At 45.5% G+C, this 11,859-nt stretch overlaps 1 protein-coding gene across 5 annotated transcripts in view; it reads left to right on the forward strand.

The window, feature by feature from the left end:
• Kank1 (KN motif and ankyrin repeat domains 1) overlaps positions 1–11,859 on the forward strand; it is a 190,996-nt gene that overhangs the window by 85,980 nt on the left and 93,157 nt on the right. The window contains exon 1 of one of the 5 annotated variants that reach the window (XM_031389990.1): positions 8,050–8,212. The exons of the other annotated variants lie outside the window; for them this stretch is intronic. The gene's annotated coding sequence lies outside the window, so the exon portion shown is untranslated. Of the gene's footprint in view, positions 1–8,049; positions 8,213–11,859 lie in introns of those variants that run through there. 5 annotated transcript variants of the gene reach the window in all.

The following is an 11,859-nucleotide window of genomic DNA, read 5'->3' on the forward strand; positions in this document are numbered from 1 at the left end:
TAAGAGATTTTGAGATGCTTTTAAAACGAGGGCTCTTAGTTGAAGTTTCTTCCTCCCCCGCCCCATCTTCCCATCCCGCATTTTAATAATCACATTGAAATGACCCCAAGAAATGTGTCTCAATTTTAATAATTGGTACCTGTTGACAAGGGATTAACTAGGAATCACTTTACCTGACCTCTCAGGAAATAAGTGTTCTGGTGTGCGTCTCTCCTGGGGAGACTGGAGCTCTGAGATCCAGGCTTACCTCAATCAGCAAGGCAAGGGCCCCAGGAATAAGCTGTGTCCTCCTCCTGCCCTTCCTGGTGTGCTCCTGGAGAGGGCGCTCATGAGTTAACCCAGAGACCAGGTAACTGTTTACTTAGAGAACCTGATGAAGGGGGACTCGATGACTTTTTAGCAAATCTCTGTATCCTGATCTCCTAACCAAGGACCTGTGCATGGACTTTGGAAGCAGCAGGTTCAGTTTCTTACCCGGAAGGAGGAAGGACACGGAACCTCTTTGATAGCACATGTGTAGCTCATGTTTGGAAAGACATGGGTAAGAATGGCCAGAACACGGCCTTTCAGCCCCGACTGAGTGAGCTCACTTATTTCCCAGGCACGTGTCCTCGTTGCATGGGACTCAGGATTACGTAAGACTCGGATTTGGAGCACCTTCCTTCCTATCCTTACCATAGTCCTTCATGCAGGATATTTGCTCAGAGTGGCAGCTACAGGCAGAAGATCCTCATGTACGCTGGTCCCACTGTCCTAAAGTTAGCTTCTCCACACTAAAGCATCAACAGAGAATTGGCGATTTAGTCTCTTTTTGTAAAATGACTTTTGATTCATGCATATGTGTTTTATTTTAATTTATCTGTGTGTCTGACCCTCTCTCTCTCTCTCTCTCTCTCTCACACACACACACACACACACACTCTTTTTCTTTTTCAGATTTACTTGTTAAAATATATGTAAACCTTTTAGGCCTTTTCCAGTTTATAGTTCCATAACGCTAAGCACATTCACACGGTTGCACAAACAATCTCAGAATTCTTTTTCATCATCCTTGACAACAACTCATCAGACCCCTCCTTCCCTGCTTCCTCCGGCAGCCATTTTTCTTTTGTGTCTGTGAGTCTATCTCCAGGACCTCTGTAGGCACAATCATATACTATTCACCCTTTAATGCTTTCCTTATTTTGCTTTTTAGCTTGGCGTCCTCCAGTTCCATCCATGTTGTAACACGAGGACCTGCTAACTTTTTAAGACTGAGTCCTACTTCACTGTAATGTGCGCTGCCCTTTGATGGGCAGTAAGAAACCCCACTCCCTGTAAAAATAAAGTACCCGATCACTTCTGGTCATAGATGCCTCCCATTGCTACCCAGGATCATCCCGCTGAGTAATTAAGTGTGAAAGAAAGGAGGAGAAAAGTATATCTTAGTCCTTTTATTCCCGTACAGTGTGGTGACCTAGAAATGAGTAGAACCTCTCAGGCAAGTAGCTGAGCTATGTAAACACGGTGGTTTAACTGCTTTGTGCTTCAGCTTACTATTGTTAGGTGAGGAAGCAGAGGCCACGCATACCTGATTCTACGTGTTCCTCTCCCTAGCCCTTCCCACGCCCCACCTCACTCTCAACGCACATTTATTACCCCTCCACCCATTTCTGGCAGTCACTTAAAGAGCTTCGGATCTTATGCTAAAAGATCTGTTGTTTGTTGGCAAGTCCTATGAGTACCCATCTGTTTAGGTGAGCCGTTTGCTTACTTGCTCTGAAGTTAAAGCTTAGGTTTAATTCCGTGTTATCTTAGATTCATTTCTGTTCCTGTAGACATAGGCTGAAGAGAAAGAAACGCAAGCAATTTGAGGTTATGGTCCACCATCTTGGAGAAGCCTAGGCAGGAACTTCTAATAGCTAGTCACACCCAGCTGGGGGACAATGAATGCATGCATGCTTGCTGTACTCTTGCACAGTGCAGGATTCCCTTCCTAGGGAATAGTGCTACCCACACTGGACTGGATTTTCCCACAAAAATTAAGACAATCCTTCACAGACATATCCACAGGCTGAGCCACTGTAGACAATCCTTCCTTGAGACCCTTCCTGGGGGATGGTAAGTTGTGTCAGGTTGACAGCGACCGCTCGCCCTCATGACAGGTGCTAATTGAAAGGAAGCCAGACCATGCTTTCCTTTCAGGAGGATCACTGTGATGTGTGTGAAACCCAGGCCTTAAACCTTAGTTTGCCTTTCCTCAATTAACCAAAATAAGCTGAGGAAGATGCTTTTGTACAGTGCCCTCAGAAGGAGCTGAGAGGAAGAGAGAGGGGGAGAGGAACTGTGTTTGTTCTCCTCTGGGTTTGCCAAGTTTGTTCTGAGGGTTGGAGACATGACTCAGGGTGGATCCTGCTCTCACGGAGAACTCCAAGGGCTCACACTTGTCGTGCTTAGAGTGGGTGATGGGAGGGCTGGAGAGATGGCTCAGGGCCCTTGGTACTCTATCAGAGGATCAAAGTTCAGGTCCTGGCACTGATAGCAGGTATGTATGTACATAATTTCAGCTTCAGGGGATCCAGTGCTCACTTCCGGCCCTCATGGCACTTGCATACACTTTTATAAAGGTATACACGTAAACACACACACACGCGCACACACATGCACACACACTCACAAAATTGGCAAAGACCAAGGGTGTCTGAAGAACTCCTATTTGCTGGGATATCTCTCCAGCCCCAAATAACACCCCCAGCCCCCCTTTAAAGAATATAAGACTGAACACTTGAAACTAAATGCCAGGGCATTTATGTTTGCAGTATGCACCCCTGAGCATACCCATCTATATAATGACTGTGTTCAGATTATCATCCCAGGAAGTTCTTGTTGTTGAATAAAAACAAACTTGAAGAAATGGCCAGTTTAGTAAGGAATAGGTAGTCCTGTTGTTGTTGTTATTGTTGTTGTTGTTTCTGTTGCTATCTTAACCCACAACAGAAGATGACTAGGAAATGAACTAGAAAGGAAAAGCTTGCTGTTAATGGAGCCAAGCCCCCTTACATTCTTGGGGAATTAGCTTAAGTAGAACACACTGGACACTGCCTCACTGGGGTAGAGTGCGCCCTTAGAAAGGATTTCTCTGGTCATAAGGAGCCCTTGGCTTTAGAACCCTTTACTTTAGTGACCCTGGTACAGTGAGGCATGCAGGAAGATGGAGAGAGAGTGAATTCTGCTTTTCTGAAGATTCTGCCGGAGAAGACCCCAGGTAATCAGTGAGCAGGGAGAGAACGGGAGGAGCCCATCTCCTCCTGCACCCCTCTTCCCTTTCGTATCTTTCCTTGTCAGTGTATTTGGTGCCCAAGAATTGGCCTAACATTGTTCTCATTGGATCCCTTGGCCCAGATACTGGGAAGCTCAGAGTTCATACAGCTTTTTATATGACTTGTTTCTGGTTTTAGGCCAGGGTTTTTTGTTTTGTTTTGTTTTGTTTTGTTTTTTTCCATTTTTTAGAATTGGGATAGAAGACAGCAAGCAGTACTACTTTAAAGTGATGGGATGGTTGTTAGTGTGCCATGCCCATATCTGAGGCAGTGGAATGACCCTGACTCTGGTAAATGCAGGAGAACTTCAGATGTGTGCTCTGTGATTCTGTGAACTCAGAATAGCTCATGCTGATCAACACCAAGTTCATATAACACAAAATCGGAGTGTAAGTATGCATCAGCAAAAACAACCCAGCCATGTCTTGTCTAAGTGCCTCTGAAGGTGGACAGAAGTCGCTCATCAGCAATGGAAGGGTCTGTTGCATTGGTGTGCTAGCTAGGCTATGTGCTGGTGTTGGGTCGGTCCTCTATCTGCTTCTAGGTTATCCCATCATAGACACTTAGCAGATCCTAGGTTATTCCCATCATAGACACTTGGCAGATCCTAGATTATCCCTGTCATAGATACTTAGCAGATCCTAGGTTATCCCATCATAGACACTTGGTAGATCCTAGGTTATCCCCGTCATAGACACTTGGCAGCTGGTAGAGGGACTCAGCCTTCCATGTCAGTCTGTGAGCATGTGCCATGTATGAGCCATGCATGACATCTGTGTGGTGGGGTGACACAAAGGAGAAATACTGCAGGTGATGGGAGGAACAAGCAAACTGCTGTCACATAAGGCTTTGGGGCCAGTAGCTTGGTTCTTTCTGATCGTAACGAACAAATGGCCAGAAGGAGGGCAAGTGTGGGAAGACTAAACTCCACACTGAGAAGTAAGTGATCCCAAGGTCTGTGACTGGAGTGCGCCAGATCCACCTGCTGAAGAGTAACAGATTTCATCAAGAAGTATAATGCTTTGTAAATGAGTGTTCTATGTCCTGGGAGCATATGCACTATATGTGTATAATAAAATGTTGTGATGAGAAAGACTTCAGAGGCTGGAGAGATGGTGCAGTGCTTAAGAGAGCCCTTCTAGCTGGGCATGGTGGTGCACGCCTTTAATCCCAGCACTTGGGAGACAGAGGCAGGCGGATTTCTGAGTTCGAGGCCAGCCTGGTCTACAGAGTAAGTTCCAGGTCAGCCAGGGCTACACAGAGAAACCCTGTCTCGAAGTCCACCCCCCCCCCCCCCCCCCCCCCCCCCCCGACCCCCTTCTGCTCCTGCAGGGGATTCACATTCAGTTCCCAGCACATACATTGTAGCTTACAACTATCTCAGTTCTGGGGATCCAACATTGTCTTCTGGCCTCCTTCAACACCAGGTACATAGTCATTCAGGCAAATCATACATATACACTGAAAATCAAGCAATAAATAAAACAAAGCATTTCACTGGAGGCTTCTCTTGCTTGCTGAGGACTTGATTCCCCCCACCCCCACCCCCCCCCGACACTGTTTCTATGAGGGATGATGCTTAATGCTCCCCTTCTGAGTCGGGAGGAGGAAGAGAACGTTAGATGCGCATTCTGATCCCACAAGCCCTTCTCCTCAGCTGTCCAGCTGATGAGAACCAGCATGATCCACACCATCGTGGGTCTAAAAGCAGCAGCATAAAGCCTGGAGAGGCGACTAAGCTGTTTGGAACGCCTCTTCTGGAGGGTCCCAGCTCACAACTAACTGCCTATAAAGCCAGTTCCAGCGGGATAGATGCCCTCTTGTGGCCCTTGTGGATACTACACTCATGTACAAACCCGCGTAGACGCATCTAAAAACTTAATTTTTTTTTTTTAAAGCATCATACTCAGGATTTTTTTAAAAACCAGTATATGCTAGTGGTACTGGAGGAAGAGAGGATCAGGAGAAAAATGAGGTCGGGAAGAGCTCCTCTCCCCTTTCTTATTGGACTGTGGATGCTAAATACTTAGTGATATAAAATATAGGAGACCGAGCAACTTAGTCCAGAAAGCCACTGTGTCTAGAATGGCATGAAAATGTGTAAGGGGGCAGTTGTCTGGAGAGAACTAGTCTCTTTGGATGGGTGGTGACAAGCATGGGAGGGAGAGTGACTTGGGGGAGCTACATGCATCATGGCGGAGGGGATTCTGGGCTCATGCTGACACGTGGTTCTGTGTTCTGAGTCCTTTAAAAGATGTGATTTTTTTTTTTTTTAAAGGAAGAAGCCAGTGTGCTCTTCTATATCAACTGCAGCTAATGAGAGTCGAGTTAGCAAGCCTTAATGCTTGTTCATGTACTCATCAGAACTGTGTTAAGGAGCTACTGGATGCCTGACGCTGTTCTTCTGTGGAGATAGCAGAGGGGGACAGGAAAAGAAATTGAGAGAAAGAGGGAGTGGTTGGGAGAATAGCAACATCTACCTTGTTCTCAGGGAGATTGTGTTTGGTAATGCTTGGATGAGATGACGCTGGCTATAGAGTTAGTGTAAAAGCTAGGAGGGGCTGAGTAAGTTAGTTCACTCAGGTCTTTAAGTGTTTTATGTCCAAGGAACATGGCTGGCATTCAACCTCGTATTTTATGAGTTTTTGTGGGCCATCCACAAAATGTCAGTGTAATGAGCACACACACACACACACACACACACACACACACGCACACACATGCACACACCGGTTTCTTTGCATGCTGTCGGGTGGTTTAGGATAGATAGCCTTGATATTACCTCCGTCTGTCCTCAGCCACTCCTGAACAGGTGACCGTGCTTGCGCAGCACACACTCAGCTGGTGCTCTCCTGTCCTGGGCTTGTTGATGCTTGTGCAGTCTTGCTTTCCATACTGACCCAACACCAGCGGCATGTATATGCCGTGTGCTTGGCCCCAAGCTAGGGGAGCCGGACTGTCAGCTCACCCAGCCCAGAGGTGGAGTTCCAGAAAGATTTTTCTCTCAGATCTGTGAGGTCTGACGTTCCTGTGGTGGAGGAGAGATTACAGAGCAATGGCAAAGATGGCTGCTAGGAGAGAGCCAAGGGGATGTGCGGAGTCCAGTTGATCTAGAGCAGCATTTTTCAACCTTTCTAATGCTGTGGCCCTTTAATACAGTTAGTTCGTTTGTGGTGACCCCCCCCCCCCGCTGTAAAATTACCTTTGTTACTACTTCATAACTGTAATTTTACTAATGTTATGCATTGTAAATATTTAATATACAGAATAGCTAATATGCCACATCCACGAAAGGGTCATTTGATCTCCAAAGGGGTTACAACCCATAGGTTGAGAACCAAGGATCTAGAAGCACCCTGAAAAACAAACAACAAAACCTTTTTCCTCTTATGTCTCCTGCCCTTGCCTATCTGAAGCATCACACTGGAGGTTTTTCATGTGGAAAATTTCTCTGTGTAATTATCTAGTATTGTGGACTCTTAGAAGAAGGATTGGCTAAAACTTTCAAAATTACAACAAGTATGACATTGCATGGAGCTTTGGAGTTGTAAAGTGCCTGCTGTATAGGCATTAAAGACCTGAGTTCCAATCTATAGCACCACAGTTTACTTAAATAAAAAGCCAGGCATGGTTGTGCATATTTGGCCAGTGTAGTATTGCAGATAATCAAAGCACGCACGCACACACACGCGCACACACACAAACACACACACAAACACACTTACACTGCATGCCCTTGTGCACACACAGAGAAACTTTATGTGATGTTTTTGATGGTAGACCAAATTTTTTTAAGGTTGTTGATTTTATTTTATATATTTGAGTATTTTGCCTGCATGTGTATGTATGAGCCTGCTGGAATGGATCCCCTCGAACTGGAGTTATAGACTGTTGTGAGCTGCCATGTAGGTGCTGGGAACTGAACCCAGATCATCTAGAGGAGCAACCAGTGCTCCTACCAACTGAGCCATTTCTCCAGCCCAACCAGTGTTTGTATATATTCCTAAAGACCTGAAAGATTTTTTAAAACATTCTGTTAGAGTTGGGTGTGGTGCCTCAAAGCTGTTGTTCCAGCACTTGAGATGAAGAAAGAGACGAATTATGAATTAGAGGCCAGCCCACGCTAGCCAGTGAGTCCAAGACCAGCCTGGGATACAAAGGAAGATCACGTGTGTGAGCAGAGCAACAAACCCTCTTTTATCTCTCTTGGCCAGTGTTAGCTACGGGACAATGCAGTTGTTTTGGACCACATAAAGAGGAAGAGTGTACCAGAAAGCGTTTTGATGGAGACCTTTCAAGTGGTTGAAGTTTACAGGACTGGACTGGCTCTACAGAGATATACAACCTCTTAAGCGGGCGGAGTGCAGCCATCAGTCAGGCAGATGCGGTCACCTGGTCTCTCACCAAGCCAACGGAATAAGCAGAACCCAAAACTACTTGTTAAAGAGAACAAGTTGTCAGTTATTAGGGTGTGCCCGATGAACCACACCTGAGAAGCTACCCAGATGAAGCCAACTGCTCATAGCTTCGCAGCCTCCACCCCAATTGATGGTACAGATTGTATCCAAGGGAGGTGACCTAAGCCAGTGTTAGACCTTGAGTGGGATAAGGCAAGGGCGATAGGCATAATGGATGCATTCATACACACTGCCTCCGTACAGCCTGTTCTTGGATGGAAGCATGGGAAATAACACATAGGCATGTACTCACGGCTCCTCTCAGTGCTCGGGTCACTGCCGGCCTCCTATTCTCCTTCCTGGCTGCCCACTGGGACTGGAGCTCCTGTACGGACGTTGAAAAATCCTCATGTACTCAGAACCCAAGGGAAGAAAACTTGACCTCTGACCCTTCGGAAAGATAAAGGGAGGGAGAGAAAGACCAAGTGCCAAGAGAAAGACCAAGTACTAGACAAGGTACTAGTAAAGTGTACCTTGTTATTAAACCTGTAATTGTGCCGTCGGTTCTGCCATGGCGCTACGTTTTTAATTGAGAAAGCATCTGTAAGCCTACTGCTTCTAAGTTAAATGGATTTGTTTGTGAATTCTCTGGGGATTCTTTAGCTTTAATTGGCAGATACCACAGAACCATTGTAAATACATCCGGCAGCCATTGATCTACTCAGGTACATTTGGCCTTTTAATCCATGGTACCTCTCTCTCGTCTCTTTTAGTAGATTTTTCATTACAACTCAAGCCTGTAAATTCCAGTGGCGTCAACTCTGAGTAAAGGTGAGCTAGTCTGATCAATAGCTTAGTTTGGAACTGCAGCAAAATTAATTTTCCACAGGCCACTGGCTAGCAGATGGTTTATGTTTATTTGTTTAAGAAAGCACAATGTTTTCAAATGACCTATAAATTTTGCCATTCTAATATAACAAACATTCTCATTTACATATTTAGTATACATTTTGATGTGGTATAATTTTTATTTGGAGCATGGAATTTTCTTGAGGTGTTGGGTTTTCGACTTATTTCCAAAACCTTTACAATTATAAGTAATATTCAATTGCACTAACATATCATAATATATAGACTGTTTTAATGCTAAAAAGGTAGACAGTGATTAATCTTTTGCCACATTAGATATCATTGAATGAAGTCTTCATGCCATAGTCACTTATTCCCTTAGGATACATTCATAAAGCATAGCTAGATCTTGAGGATACTTACATTTTAATATTTTTGAACACTTTCTGTTTATCAAAATTCTTTATAAAAATAAACACAATTATCTTTATAAAGTGGAACAATTTAGACATCTACAAGGTTAAAAAAAAATAGGAAATTGTCTACCTGACCTTAGTGCTGCTCTGCAAAGTGAACCATAGCATATGAAAACTATGCCCTTAAGCCAGAGTGATACATAGAATGAGAAAGAGGACTCTGGTGGGAACAGGCTCTGATAGAAATGATGGTAATGTTAGTTAAACAGGAGAGCAAAGTACAGGGCTAGCTGTGTGATGTCCTCTTTAATGGAATTCAGTTCTGTCTCTCAGCAAGCTGTTGGGGTGTCCACTGTGGGCGTAATGTCACAGCTGGATGGCGAAGGGCAGGCTCCTGTGTGGTGTCCTCGCCCCGTGAGCTATGGCTGGAATCAGCAGCCCCAGCTTTTCCTGGGACAAAAGTCACTGAAGAGTCCTTATGGATCAGTGAGGAATGATCTTTTGGGGACCCTGGAGGGATGGCTGACTCTCTCTGCAACACGGGGAGAGTGGGTTGAGACAGTTGGTCTGTCTTCATGTCTGTGAACTGGCTGCCTTCGAGATTTGTCTTCATGGTCTTGCTGTCTATCTGGGAACTGCTGGGAGCAAGAGACTAGTATGCAGTGCTGCTGTTGTTGACAGAGCTGGTACCTTTTAGGTGCCTGAGGAAGGTAGCGATGGTGATCTCGCAATTCATTGTCTTGTTGGATTGTTTCAAACTCTGTCCCGGGCTCACTTCCTCTACTACTCAGTCCCAACTGACAATAGGTAAAGTCACTCTGAGTGCCAGCTTGTCTCTGTCCCCATGTTCCAAGAGAAGGTGAGCAGACATGAACATTGGGGTTTTGGTCTTTAAAGAGGTCATGTTACTAGTTCTGTTGGCTAGCACTGGCCTAGACCACAACTTTCTACTAAGAACAGCAGAAAGGAATTTCACTAAGTTGCAGGCACCAACACTGAACCAAGCCCAGCTCCCTGGACCAAATTCTTCACTCACTCTGAGCCTTAGTTCCAAATTTCTAAAATTGCATGTCTGGACTGTTCCCCATCAGACTCTGGATTCCATCCAGAACATAGCTGGGAAGAAGCAGGGGCCTCAACTGATGCTTACATTGGAATTAAAAATCACAAGACCCTCTGTCTGTCTCACACTTTGGTGTCCTCACCAAACACCTGGGTATCTTGATTTGTGTTCCCTGCATGGAGGCCAAATCTGGACAAAGTAGGGTTTCTGTCACTTTTGGATACAGCAGCCTATCTTGTATATGATGACGTCAGAAGCTTGGAGGCTGATGCCCCTGCCTTCAGATTACAGTGTTCTCATTTTCCCAGGGTTTTTGATCATTCACATTCTAGGAATGTTTCAGTTCTATTCAGCGCCAGGATCATGTGACTCTTCAGTGCATGTGTGCCTAAGCCTATAAAGCACAATGTTCTGAAATAAAAAGCAGCTTCCATTTGCTTAAGGAACACACACCTGCTCTCCTGAATACCTGCTTGCTCAACCCACCCACATCTCCTATCCCATCCTTTGCTGATAGGAATCCTCCAGCTATTTTATGCTGCAGACGGTTCTGAGGAGAACAGACAGAGCCAAGTGTTGTGGCTCTTGGGTGTAGGATTAAGAAGGTCATTTTTGAGACCTGTATAGTTTCTACTATCTCATGACTAGTGCTAAGGACTTAGATGATGGGACCCACCTGGGTGTCAGCCATTACCTAAACATAGGTTGCAGGCAGCTCAGCGGGTGTACACTTAGATGTGGTGAAAAGCCAGCCTGTGCCAGCCTGGGTGTTTTGAATCAGGGATTTCAATGTTATCATCTTCATGCCTGCTTCTGTAATCATTTACTCTGTGCCTTTAGATAAGTCTTTATAGCAAAACAGAAAGCTTTCATATCAGCACTTGGTACTTGGGAACACATGGGTACCTGTCAAGGAATGGGACGAAGTGTTGAATAAGACTGGATCTGTAGGGTGATAAGTGGAGACAACCCTGTCAGCTGAGCAAACTGCAGGAATTGAAGGCAGACGTGCCAGGAAGCCGTTCTGGGATGAGTAGAAGGTGGGTTATCGCTTTGATGAGGACGCTAGTCACACGTCTGGTTTGTATGTCAGCAGGTCCCCCTAATGGAGAGTGTAAGAGTTGAAAGAGACCCCAAAGGTCAGGAATCCCATTGTCTGATGCGTGTGTTTGCACCATCAGGACTCCATCGAGAATATACTATATACACAAGCATTCCCGATGGCTTTGGCTTGTACACACAAATCTTGATTTGGGAAAATTTCGTGGTAGCTTAGCAGAGCATATAAAATAAACCGTGGAATCAGTGGATGAAGATCCCGGGACCGCAGGAAGAGGAAGTGAGAAGGCGGAGCACCTTGTATTGTGTGAGGACTTTGGGGACATACTGGAATAGGCATCTGCTCTGCTTGCTGCTCCCCTCACACAAGGGAAACAAGGAACTGGGACCTGATACTCAGTTAGCAGGCCCTTGAGGTGAAATGGGTACCAACTCAAGAAAACCACAGAAAGTTACCACACGCAGGGGCCACACCACAGCAACACACTCTGTGAGGACTGCTGGTGACAGTCACTGCTGGAGATGGACAGAGATGTCCAGTGCTTTATGGGAAAATAGAACTTGTGTACACCACTGGGCTCATATCTGAAGTTTGACTAATTCTTGCGTGGAGCGATCCGCTTTCTGACGGCCTTCTACTGTTCCCACTCCTCAATGTTCTGCATGTAATGCCTCAAAGGAGATTGGGATGAAGGGGCTGAGCCTCTGGGAATTGCTTTAGAGATAGTCTCTGGGTCTGGAACTTTCTATTGCCTCTGCTGCTGTTCACTAGGTGG

Source organism: Mastomys coucha, unplaced genomic scaffold, assembly GCF_008632895.1.
Source record: "Mastomys coucha isolate ucsf_1 unplaced genomic scaffold, UCSF_Mcou_1 pScaffold21, whole genome shotgun sequence".
NCBI classification, from domain to species: Eukaryota; Metazoa; Chordata; class Mammalia; order Rodentia; family Muridae; genus Mastomys; species Mastomys coucha.